Here is a 13,878-nt window from a genome sequence, read left to right as displayed (position 1 = left end):
AGTTGATGATGTCTTGATGGAAGGCACTGCATCAGGCTTCAAAAATAATTTAGTGACGAAGCCCATTTTTTTCTCCTGCCAGTTGGTGAAACATTCTTCAGTGAAGTGCAGACCGCAAACCGATGTGTTATTTTTAACATTACCGTGACCACCAAGGAACGTAATCCATCTATCTCTTACAGCAACATGTTTGGGTAAAGCATGAAAGCTAATACCACTATCTCTCCTCTTAGCATTGCAACCCGCTACCGCATATACGTGTTGATCCGCCATCGTCTTCTCTACTCCTCAGAACCTGAGCGGGCGCGGGCGTGGTATGAGCTTGTGGCCCCGCCCAGTGGAGTTACTACGTCACAACTCCAGTCTATTTTAAACGGCCTTTTTGCGTCTGCTACTGATTCACAGACATTTGAATGCAGAAATACTCAGAAATACAACTTTGAGCTTATTTTTCTCAAGATGTGTCCTCTAACATGAGAAAAATGCTACAAGAACATGTTAACACCTAGAAAAACATGATTTTCATCGGAGTGGGTCTTTAAATAAGTTAATAAAGAGATCGTAAAACTAATCTATATAAATTGAGTGGTTTAGTCCAAATTTTCTGAAGAGACTTTATATGATGACCAGATTTAATTTAGGTTGTTATTCACATATAAACGTTGATCAGCGAAAATAAGCTCAACCGTACTTGCTTGAAGCACAAGAACAAACCTCATTGGTTCTTGCAGAAGCTCAAAAGGGCTGCGTAACACATGAGTATCAACCTTATTGGTTCTTGCAAGTCAAGCAAACATGCTTGAGCTTTTGTTTACCAAATCTAATGTGAATGTTGAGTAATGTTTCTATGTGAATAAAAGCCTAAATTACATGTGTTCAGTGTATAGATCATAGTGATCATGTCTCTTCAGAAAACTAAACCGCTTGATTCATATGGATTAGTTTTATCTGTTTCAAAGATGAACAGAAGTCTTACGGGTTTGGAACAACATGATGGTGAGTAAATGATGACAGAATTTGTTTGGGGGGTGAACTTACACTCATGCACAATGTGAATTTATTCCATTTGCTACATTTATAGTAGAATTTATTTCTGGGGATTGATGAATAGAACGTTTATCAATTGTTCTGTTTAAGTTTGAAAAGAATACTGTACAAAACAAATGTTTCAACTCAAAACAAAAGCAACAGTTTGCATTAATTTTTTTGAGTTGTGAAATTGTTCAACCAACAAATTACACAGTTAGAGAAACTTAATTAGTAGCAAAACACAAATTTGTTAGTTGATTACTCCAAAAAAAGTAATTGTTCCAGTTTAAATTTAATATAATTGAGTGGTGGCCCTGGCCCTGGAGTTTAGCCCCAACCCTTATCAAACTTGCCTGCTTATAGCTTTCTATTAATCCTAGCTTGTTCAAGTGTTTTTGATTAGGTTTGGAGCAACATTCTCCAGGAGAGTGGATCTCGGGGGCCAGAGTGGGCCACCCCTGGTGTAGTAAACCAGAGAAGTCCTCTGCCCTATGACCAGCTTCAACTCCTCCTCCCACCAAATGCCGGTGTGACGTATCCCAATATTTCAGAAGGAGGAACCAAATGAAATATTCTGAATGATCAATCCACAATCTGACCTGTGATGCAGCCTGGAATCATAATCACACAATGATGGTTCATTTGGCCAGAGTTTGGGTTCCTTGACACTGTCACCTTTGGCTTGCTTAGTTGGGGACACTTAATATGTATTGATTTGACTGCACTGAAACTTTTGGATGAGAACGAAACCTGAACTGAATTAAGCTGAATGAAGACATCACTGTTTTCTGCAGAACTGCTTTATAGCTTATTTGACTCTGTTTCATAATTTGTTTTTACAGCATCGCCACTGTTATTGAACTGAATTGAATCAACATTGAACTTACTCAAAATAATGACATAATAATGACATTATTGTCTTTTGTAGAGCTGCTTATAGCTGAATTGAACTAATTTCATAACTGATTAATTTTACTGTCACTGAACTGAATAAACACTGAACTGACTAATGTCACTATTGTCTTTTTTAGAGCTGCTTTTACAGCAGAATTGAATTCTGTTAGCATCATTGATCATTATTTTCCTGTTTATCACTGTAAAGATGCTTTGAAATAATCTGTATTGTATAAAGCACTAAATCAATAAAGCTCACTTGACTAGTGTATACTGTCACATTGCCACCCACAACCTAGTCTCGCCTAGCCAGACCTTCTGCAGATTTCATTGGCTAAGGACTGCCCAGAAAGCAACCAATCATAGTTTGTTTTTTTCTGTGTTTAAGAGTGTGAAAATATAATGTTGATATCCATACAATAATAGAACAGTGTGTAAAACTCTTGGATGTATTTTAAAGAGTATATGCCGAGAACTTTACATACTTCACATGCTTTTGAAAATTCAGCATTTAGTCGATCCTGATAAGCGCTCATTGTCACAGCTGTAAACATGACGGCGTTCTTCTTCCATGAGGGGGTTTGGCATCGCGACAGCTTTGTTTCCAGGCGGACCATTAAAAAATGCAACACGTCTCCTGGACATCCTGTATAATTCAGATGGCAACTTCGAAAATCCTGAAGTGTTTCCAGTTAAAGGTCCCATTCCATGGATTATTTTTATTATTTTATAATGTTTCCAGGGGTGCCCTTATAATGTTAGTATGTTTTTTAGATCAAAAATTGTTAAAATTTAGAAATAAAAGGCATATTTCCTAGCCTGATTTCATTCCCTGGTTTGAACACTCTGTTTGAAGGGGCGTGTCTGCTGTGAGACTTCAATGTAAACGCCCTCTGCTGTGATTGGCTGACATGCTTGCATATGAAATATCTGGCATTACATGTGGAACTATCTGGAAAACTTTTACTATTACAGCTATCATACGTTTTTACTATTACAGCTATCTGGATTAACGAATCGTGAGAAGTTTTTTAAGTATTTAGATCTATTACCATCACATAAAAGGTTGCAGTTATGAGCATTGAGCAGATGACAGTCTGTTGATCGCGTGAAAGATCTTATCATTGCAACGCAGTTTCTGCACTCTCACTAATGCTTTCACCAATGCAAACATGAGGTATATAAATGTAAGAGCTTCGTTGTGCAGTGTAACAGCGTCATTGATTTCATAACGAGTTTTGGCAAGAGTCCAGATAAACTCGCGCTGTGTCACCGACAGCAGCTTGGGCGATTGGAAAGGGATTGTTCTTTGATCGCTTTCTGTATATTAATCACAGTTTAAGTAAGATTATTTTCATCCTACTAAGAGAAACGAACGATGTGAAGAGTGATCGCTACTTCCATATTAAATCACTACTTACCGCTTGCTGGAATATAGTTGAAATTGCCCCCTTCGTCAGTATGAAACGCTGAGAGAAGCCTGCTTGATATTATTCCAGGTTAGAAAAACAGTCCGTGGTGAAATGGACAGAGCAAACTAACAACTTCGAATTAAACTTTTGCGGTATCCGATTATAGATAAACATCAACCACGTCTGTTGACATTTCGCCATCGCCTGTGTTCCTGTGGGCGGAGGTTACGGTTCTAGTGACATCACTAAAGAAGGAAGTAGAGGGATGTAGTCCAATCGAGCCGTTTTTTGTAGTCAACTTCTGTTAAATAAAATATCTCGCTTGGCATTGAACTTTGAGCTTTATAATTTTACAGATATTATTTATACTCTAACAACAACATTACACACTAACTAAAGTTTGAAACATGGGATCACATAGAACGGGACCTTTAAGTGTGCCATATGTATCAGATGTTCAAGCCAGCGATATGAGGCTAAGACTACCCACAGCCTAAACACAAGGATTACTCTGCAGCATTATATTAACTATAATGCCTATGCAAAGCATGCTGAGAATTATAAATCCACTGGCCAAATTTTAGTTGAGACAAATTCATTGTTACCAAAACAAAAAGAAAAAGAAATCACAGAAATTTCAGTTTAAATTACACAAATTACAATATTAAGCTGATGTATTGATCAACAAAATTGTCACCAGAACTCATCAAAATATTTTTTTGAATTAAATCAATAAATTAGTTTTATATGTCATCAGTGTGGAATGAGTTTCACAGAAAGCAATCATCTTAAGAATCATGTAGTAACTCACATCGGAGAGAAGCCTTTCATGTGCCATCACTGTGGAAAGACTTGCTCAAACAAGGCAATCCTTGAGGTTCACATAAGAGTTCACACTGGAGAAAGACCTTTCATTTGTCCTCAGTGAGGAAAGAGTTTCACGCTTAAAGGGGGGGTTAAATGCTATTTCATGCATACTGAGTTTTTTACACTGTTAAAGAGTTGGATTCCCATGCTAAACATGGACAAAGTTTCAAAAATTAAGTTGTACGTTTGGCACGTCTGTGCCAAAAATACTCCTTCCGGTTTGTCACAAGTTTCGGAAAGTTTTTTTCGAGTTTGGGCATGTGTGATGTCAGATGCGGCGGAATTTGAAACTCGAAAGCAGTACGCCCATCAAAGCGCTGTGCTCGGCTTTAGGGAAGTTATCGGCTGCGCTGCAGTCACAGGACTTAAAGAAATAAACAATGTCACCAAAGAAGTGTGTTTTTGGTTGCCAAAAACAAGACAACCCTGCACAGATTCCCAAAGAACCCAGCGTTAAGGGACCAGTGGATGGAGTTTGTTTTTCCAGAGCATCAACGGAGTTGTGCAAGTGTTCTTGTTTGTTCCCTGCATTTCGACGATGATTGTTTTATAAACAAGGCCCAGTTCAACGCCGGATTTGCAGATCGTCTAATGCTTAAGGATGGAGCAGTCCCAACGATAAAGGTTCACGGTCGTGCGTTGGCGGTGAGTAAAACTGCTTCAAATGTCTGTGTGTTGTTAGCTATCGGCGCGTAAGCACAGCAAGTAAACACGGCGCTCGTGATTCTTTAGCTCCGCCCACACGGCACGCCTCCAGCCGCTTGTTTTTTTCCTGGAAAGACTCGGTACAGCCTACCTTTCTTTTATAAATATAATAAAACTAAATACTTTTTGGAGATATGAAGGATGCAATACTATTCTATAGGTACTCAAGATTAACATGAGATTGACTGAAACTGAAACTGAGTGAGGCCTTTCACTTGTCTTCAATGTGAAACAGGTTTCACATTTCACACAGACCTGAAACGTCATTTGCAAACTCATTCTGAAAAGAAATTGTTGTGTTCCTCAGTGTGGATTCCTCAGGTTTACAAAAAAGAGCATTCACTCTGGAAGAATACTATTTAATTTTGATCAGTATAATAAAAAATGGTCATCAAAATTATAAATAGACCTGAAATGTCATGAAGATGTGAGACCTTCCTTGTGTTCTTTGTGTGGAGTTTGAACTTTATTGGTAATTTATTTGGTAAATGGCTACAAAATATCAACATTTATCAAGTCCGATGCAAAACATGCTGATAATTAGAAATCCATTGCCCAATTTTTAGTTAAGACAAATTCATTAAGTTACCACTTAAAAAATACATTTAAAAAATCACAGATATGACTTCCGGTGACGCAATGCTGTGAGCAGCAACCTTGAAGTTGAGCTCCGTCCAACCAAATACTAAAAAACCTAACAAAATACTTAAAACTCGGCTTTACATCACGAACTGACAATGGCAACATCTTCTAGAAACAGACCTGCGAATAAACAAGAGACGTCAAAAGAGAAGAACGATAATTTGAAATCAAATCAACATGCTAGCAACGATAGCGATAGCCCAGAATCCAAAATACTAGCCGAGCTAGAAAAGTTAAGATCAGAAAACCGAGAAGGACATACTCAGACAAAAATATCCCTCAAGAAGCTGGAGACATCAATGGAAGAACTGAAAGGCGAAATGACAAAGCTAGAGAAAAGAACCATGGAGGCGGAAGATCGTATAAGTGCTGCCGAAGACGACGGCAGGAGATATGGGAGAGCTATACGCTATCTGTTGCGCCGAGAGATGGACTTATCAGCTAGATATGAGGATTTACAGAACAGATCAAGACGTAACAATCTGAGGATCTATCGAGTGCCTGAGGGTAGCGAGGGGAAAAATGTGGAGACATTTGTCAAGGAACTGATTCAAGCTGTTCTTAAACCAGTGCCGGACGTGAATATGCAAATAGAAAGAGCACACCGCTCTACAGTCTCCAAACCGAAAGACCCCAATGCTACACCTAGGTCTTTAGTCGTCAAATTTTTGGATTACTCAGTCAAAGACAAGATCCTTCGACAAGCATGGAGCCAAAAATTAATATACAAAGATGAGCAAATATACTTCGACCACGATTACTCTCCGGAATTGCAGAGGAAGAGAACACAAGTGCGAAATGTCATCAAACAACTAAAGGAGAAGAGCATTAAAGCCAAGTGCCTCTATCCAGCGCAACTGAAAATTACCATGGAAACTGGGGAACAGACCTACCCCACGCTCACAGAGGCTCTTCCAGTCCTGGCGAAGTACAATATACATCCAAAAGTCGATGAAAGAGCACAGATGGAGGGCGAGATGTCCCGCTACAGGTGGAATGTCGTGGGTGAGAGGCGGGGGGAAGGTGCAACGGGAGCATTGCCTTCTGCGGATCTTACTGCCCTCTTCCAATAAGGGAGTGACGTGAACGCCGAGGCTAGTTCTTTTTGTATGGATATGCATAATGTTAGGATCATTAACTTTTCCTTTTAGTCTCAATGGACGGAACTCAACTGAACTGTGAGTGAATACGCACAACGAGCAGCAACCGCTCCACGAGCTGGACGACAGCAGCCAAGGCACTTTGTGTGAATCCCACGGAGGAACTGTCACCATCCTCTGCCCAGGTCACAACGGGATATGGTTTGCTTAGCTTAAAGATACTTTGTTTATTATTTTACTGGCATACAGCAAATCATTTGGGTATGTGGAAGTTCATTGTTCATATAGTTAGACGTTGTATTTTGTGTTTATATTGTTACTGTCACCTTGAGAGTTTTAATCAGGTTAATGGTGGAGCTTTGTTAACAGATATGTTCAAATGTCAAGAATGAGTGATATAAATAGGTGTAAGGATAAGCCTCTAACATGTTCATATAATAGTTAACGGGAATTAATAGTCTAAACTGCATTAGCTATAATGTAAAGGGCTTAGGTAATCCAATCAAGAGGAAAAAAATATTGAGCCAGCTTAAAAAATTAAATTGTTCTATAGCAATGATCCAAGAAACTCATCTGTCAGAAAAAGAGCATTTAAAGCTTAAAAGAGAATGGGTGGATCAGGTATTCAGCTCTTCATTTGAAAAGGGACGAAAAAGGGGCGTGGCCATCCTATTTAATAAATCAGTATACTTCAACCATACAGAAACAGTTAAAGATAAAAATGGGAGATATATCTTGGTAAAGGGTGATATTAGTGGCACAAAAATAACACTGCTCAATATATATGCCCCAAATGAAGATTGTGCTGTCTTTTTTAAAGGCATAGCAACTTTATTAGCAGGCACAGGAACAGGGGTTGTGTTAATAGGAGGCGACTTTAACTGTGTCCTGAGACAAAACATAGATAGGCTACCTGCAGAAGTTGGCTCAGTATCTAGAAAGTCCACTGCACTACAGGCAATGATGAACGAATTGGGCTTAGTGGATGTATGGAGGCACCTACATCCCAAAGAGAAGGACTTTACTTTTAAGTCACAGGTTCATGGCAGCTACTCCAGGTTAGACATGTTTTTAACATCGGGACCAGATCTTTTTAGGGTCAATGAGTGTAATATAGAGCCAATCACCATATCTGATCATGCTCCAGTCACCTTAAAAATAAAGATAGGGCCAACCAAATCATTTAAATACTGGAGGCTCAATGTCTCATTGTTAAATGATGATTTAATTAAACAAGAAATACATAAGGAATTAATAAATTATTTTGAGACAAATGAAGACAACACCATTTCTCCAATAACTCTATGGGAAGGGGCGAAGGCTGTGATGAGGGGCTATATTATTGCCATTTCTTCTAGATTGAAAAAGCAAAGGCTAAGGCAACAGGATGAGTTAGAGAAAGAAATTAAGCAAAAAGAAACAGAATATCAAAAATCTAATAAAAAGGTAGTTTTACATGCACTGAAAGAGACAAGGAAAAAATTGGACGAATTATTAACCTACAAAGCAGAGGGGGCTTTAAGATTCATAAATAGAAAATATTATGAAATGGGAAACAAAGCAAGCCGCCTGTTGGCTTTTCAATTGCGGAAAGAGCAAAATAGCAGGACAGTTCACAAAATAAAAAGCCCAGAGAGTGACGAAATCCTAACACAACCTGCTGATATTACAGAGGCTTTTGCCACGTATTATAGAAAGTTATATGAAGAACAGAAGGATCCACAGAAAAAAGAAAAGATGGAATCCTTTTTCAGATCCATTAATTTGGCAAAACTAACATCAGACGAGGCGGACATAATGTCGCTGCCAATTTCAGAAAAAGAAATACGGGACAATATCTTAAAACTTAAAAATAATAAATCCCCAGGTATAGATGGTTTCCCAGGAGAATACTATAAATCATTCATAGATGACCTGACCCCAATTTTGTGTAAAGTTTATAACTATGCACTTGAGAAGGGAGATCCACCTTTATCATGGTCAGAAGCAATAATAAGTGTTATCCACAAAGAAAACAAAGACCCAACCCAATGTACTTCCTATCGCCCAATTAGCCTCCTGTGCGTTGATCTTAAAATTCTTACCTCAATTATAGCAAAAAGAATACAAAAGTTCATACATAAACTGGTAAAATCGGACCAAACCGGGTTTATTAGTAATAGACAGGGCGTGGACAACGTCAGGAGGGCTTTAAACTTGCAATCCATTGCAGCCAAAAGGAGCACGCCTTCAATGCTTCTCAGCCTAGATGCTGAGAAGGCATTTGATAGGGTTGATTGGACTTTTCTCCAACAGACTCTTAGATGTATGGGCTTCAACGACACATTTATTAATTGGATATGTATATTTTATAAAAACCCGAAATCCAGAGTCAGAGTGAATGGACATTGCTCCAATTTCTTTCCATTGGGACGCGGCACACGCCAGGGGGATTCTTTATCTCCTTCATTATTTGCCTTAAGCATAGAGCCATTGGCAGAATTAATAAGGACAAATCCTCTCATACTGGGCATTCCTGACGAGGGAATGATTCAACACAAATTAGCTTTATTTGCGGATGATATTTTGCTATTCTTAGAACGCCCCATGGTTTCTATCCCTGCCCTTCTAAATAGTCTGAATAGTTACGGTGCAGTTTCAGGATATAAAATAAATACAAATAAATCAGAAGCAATGATGATAAGTGGTGATTGGCCTCAACAATTAGACAATTTGGTATCATTTAGGAAATCCAAACAGGGATTTAGATATTTAGGTGTTATTTTGACACCAAAACCAACACAACTTTACTCATCCAATTATCACAAACTAGTCAAAGAGATCAACCAAGATATAAGTAGGTGGGATATGCTGCCTTTGTCACTTTTTGGCCGAATAGAGTCAGTAAGGATGAATATTCTTCCTAGACTCCTTTTCTTGTTTCAATCTTTGCCTGTCCATGTACCACAATCAACGCTTAAGCTTCTTGAAAAACGTATATCACATTTTATTTGGCAAAATAGGAGACCCAGAATACGTCTAAAAATATTGATGGCAAGTAAAGAAAAAGGAGGACTGGGTCTACCTAATCTTAAATTGTATTACTGGGCAGCCCAACTTAGAGCAATAGTGGCATGGGTGACCAAAGATGAAGAAAGTGGGTGGAAATCCATAGAGCAGAATTCTTTAAAAGGAATATCAATATCTACTATTCCATTTCTTAGTCTGCAGGCTCAAAAAAAAATTAAAATTAATAATATATGGGTCAAACACACACTGAAGGTTTGGAAGTGTACCCAGAAACAGTTAAAGGGATCTTTGGCTATGTCAAGGGCAATGCCCATTATTGGTAACATTGAGTTTCTCCCATCGGTGACAGACCTAGCATACAGAAGATGGGCGGAAAAAGGGTTGGTTACTATAAATCAGTTGTTTGAAAACAACACATTGCGAGCATTTTCACAACTGCAAGAAAAGTTTGACTTGCCCTCAAATGACATGTATAGGTTTCTACAAATAAGACATTATATCACAAAGCACTTAGATTGGGATAGTCTTAAAAGAGAGCCAACTGATGTTGAACGGTATTTTATACATATTTCTCAAAAAGTGATATCAACAAGGCATCAGGTATCACATATCTATAAGAGTCTTATGAAAGACATATCAGACGATACTTTTCATATTAAAAATGAATGGGAAATGGAATTTAATACAATTATAGAGGATGAAACATGGGAAGACATATGTCGGGCTAGTCATACAGGGATTGGAAGTCCAATGTGGAAAGAATTTGACTGGAAGATGAAGATAAGATTCTTTAGAACCCCTCTTAAGGTATCAATGTTTAAAAACAATGCCCCCAACACTTGCTGGAGGAACTGTGGCATGGTGGGGGATCATACCCACATATTTTGGGACTGCTCTGTGATACAGGCATACTGGAAAGATATTAAAGAGGAAGTGGACAAAATTTTCAGAGTGGATCTCCCTCTGGACCCTTTAATTTTTTTACTGGAAAAAATACCTGAAAACTTGCTTTCTAAGGACCAACACCATATGCTACATATATTGTTAATGATTGCAAGAAAAATGATCACTATTAACTGGATGAAGCCTAGCCCCCCTACAATTGCCCAGTGGATACAAAGAATCCAGCAGGTCCGTACAATGGAAAATATGACTGCTTTGTTACAGTTGAAATTACCTGTGTTTGTAAGAAGATGGTCTCCTGTCATTCTAGGCCTTGATTTAGAATAATAACTTAAACATACGGTGATATTCAATGATGTATTTATCCTGCTTCTATGTTGTCAATATGTCTCTTGAACATAGCTCAACCACAAGGTGACTCCCCTTTTTATTTTATTTTTTTATTTTTTATTATTTTTTATTTTTTTTTATTTTTTTTATTTTTTTTATTTTATTTATTATTATTATTATTATTATTATTTTTTTATTTTATTTTTTCTTCAACCTCTCATGGAGAGAGTGTTCCTGTATTGCATAAATTGCCAGCAATGTTTATTATGGGCAATAAAGTTCAAAAAAAAAAAAAAAAAAAAAAAAATCACAGATATTTCAGTTTAAATTATACACAATATTAAGCTGATATATATTGATCAACATTATTGTCAAAAGAATTTTCATTAAATCGGATGAATTAGAATTTTTAACTTGAAGCCATGCAATTATTTATTTATTATCCATCAGTGTCCTCATAACCCCCAAAAGGTTTTGGTGTGTCATCCTTCCTCAGTGCCCCAGTGGTAGTCTTCTGGCCATACAGCCCTGCTTTAGCATCCCTGATGATTTGCACACTGAGCAGGTAGGCTAGGTGAGCTCTTTCATACTTCAGGTGAAGCACCTCAGACAGCTGGTTGACCATGTCATTAGGGGATTTTCCAGAGCACCTCAGTTCATCCATCACCGTTTTACAGATTGCCTTCTTATGGGTGAGGAAGGATGGCAAGATGTTTCTGAATCGCTGTGGTAGCATGTCCACCCACTGAGGTTTATCAGCGAACCAGTATTTTTTACAGACATGAAGCAAAGAACGGTAATATTGCCCACTAGTGCCATGGATGTAGTTGTTTCTAAGCCTTTCATTTACACTGTGCTCAGGTTTCCAAATGAAAAAGGGATGGAGCTGGAAGTACTTTGGTGACGGAAGGCCCATGTTTGTCTCTATAAGCTCAGGCTGAGGTGGATAGCGCCACAAGAAGACCATATTCATGAGGTGTCTTACTGGGTGTAATCCTGGCCAGAGCCCCGTGGACTCCATCTCTGTTTTCATCCAAATTCTTTGATAAAGAGAGCAGTTCCAGAGGCTAATATCTTGCAAGTAGCTAGTAACAGGTGCTACTGTCTGTGCAGACACCATTGATGCAGGAGCTGTAGGTGCTGATTGTGCTGCGGGAGGTGGTACAGAGCCATCAGTCTGTGAAGAAGGCCTACACACAGGAGCTGATGTTGATGGAGGCTGCGGCAGACCTGCAAGGAAAAGCACAGGGAGGAAATTAAAAACATTAAAACACGCAGAGGTGGCCTTACCTATGTTTCACCCGTTTCAATTGAAACATGCCCCGCCCTCCAAGGGGGCCCCAACAGACCAGCAAAATCCCATTAATTTTCTCTGTAGGATATTGATTTTCAGCCATAATGTCTAAACCATCCAAGGTAGATTGACCACGAGCTACGAGGTTGTGAAACGAACGTTTCTGCTCCTATAAAAGCCACAAGGTATAAAACTCAACTTGTCATTTGCGATCTTCTAGAGAAACACTACACTACCATAATTCTAAGCAAAACACTGACGTGTCTCTTACCACGGTCGAACTCGCGCCTCGGTTACCATGACCTCGGGGGGGTTACCTCGGGGGGGGTTTACCGCCCCCGCGAACGGTGATCTGAAGTAAATAAATACCGGTAATTTATGTGTTTATACTTTGCCTTTTTTGACGTTAGGTTAAAACATTATTTTGAACAGGAAAATAATTTTAATAGGAAATGAAACGTACATATGCCAGTGTTTTTTTCGGGGCAAAACGAAAGATATCAGACAACAAAAGAAAAGCTTTATTCAGTCTACCAAAAGTAAGTGACCTCTTTCTTTGGTCCAGCATCTGTAACGTTAACCCTACCGGCGACAGCAGCCGAACCCCCCGTCACAGGATGCTAGCCAAAATAAAGATAATCCGTCTTCAACAAACATCAACTTCAAACATCGTATTTATTTATTTATTTATGAAGTTCGGTTCAGTGTCAGTCAGACACTTTTTCTTATTTGCTTTTGTTAAATAATTCAAGTTGAGGGGATGTTTGAGCTGTTTTTTTTTTTAAGTCAGCCCAGACAGCTGAAAATATAACGTTACTGCGCAAATCAATTAAGCAGTGAAGTTGCCCTGCGTGAAAAAGCGAGGCGCTGCGTAAAACGCTGTATAATTGTATAGTTTAAATCAAATATGGTTGGATTATTTCTATGTTGAGCTGCCTGTTCATGAAGCTGAAAGTGCACGTAATAAAATAACATAACGTTACCATTGATGCAAACCAACAGGAATCCTTGCTTTTTCTGCTCTATTATGTTTATGTTTTATGTGGGTAGGGCCCCATATTAGTTATTGAAACGGGCCCCCAGATGCTTAAGGCCGCCCCTGAAAACACGGAATGTACATGAAATGTATTTGATTGTCTTGACTACATTGAATAACTAGAATCATTATTTATTATTTTATTCTATTTATTACCGGATATACGTCTTGGTATTGCCGCCGAAGGTTTAGACTGTGTCCTTGTCTTCCCGTCTACTGTGCGCTCGCTGCCTGCTTATCACAGGTATGTTCAGCCTTATTATAAACAAGTGTGTTGACCATGTTTAGCTGCTATCTGTTCTATTTCCAGTAAATATTTATAGCATGTTATTTACAGCCGTATGTTTTGGATCGAGCGGCTGTATTCCCGCATGGTGTGCGACCATGAATGGTTTGTTTAAGTTGACCATCCCGCGGTATGTATAATTATAGCTTTGTTGTTTAGTAATCTGTTACTCTCTTTTACATATTGTTGTTAAGCTCTGCAGATCTGAGGGTCCTCCCTGCCTACTCAATGGGATTGAACGTCAATATTAAATCGTGAAGCGTCTAATTGTGACTACGTTGCTGTTTTGCCTCTACGTCTAGTTTATAGTAACTGTGTGCACGTTGTTGCGGTGTCGTTACGCACCTCGGTCGGGGCTGGTGCGGCTTGCT

The sequence above is a fragment of the Squalius cephalus genome, assembly GCF_949319135.1.
Source record: "Squalius cephalus genome assembly, chromosome: 4".
Classification (NCBI taxonomy): domain Eukaryota; kingdom Metazoa; phylum Chordata; class Actinopteri; order Cypriniformes; family Leuciscidae; genus Squalius; species Squalius cephalus.
This window is presented reverse-complemented; position numbering follows the sequence as displayed.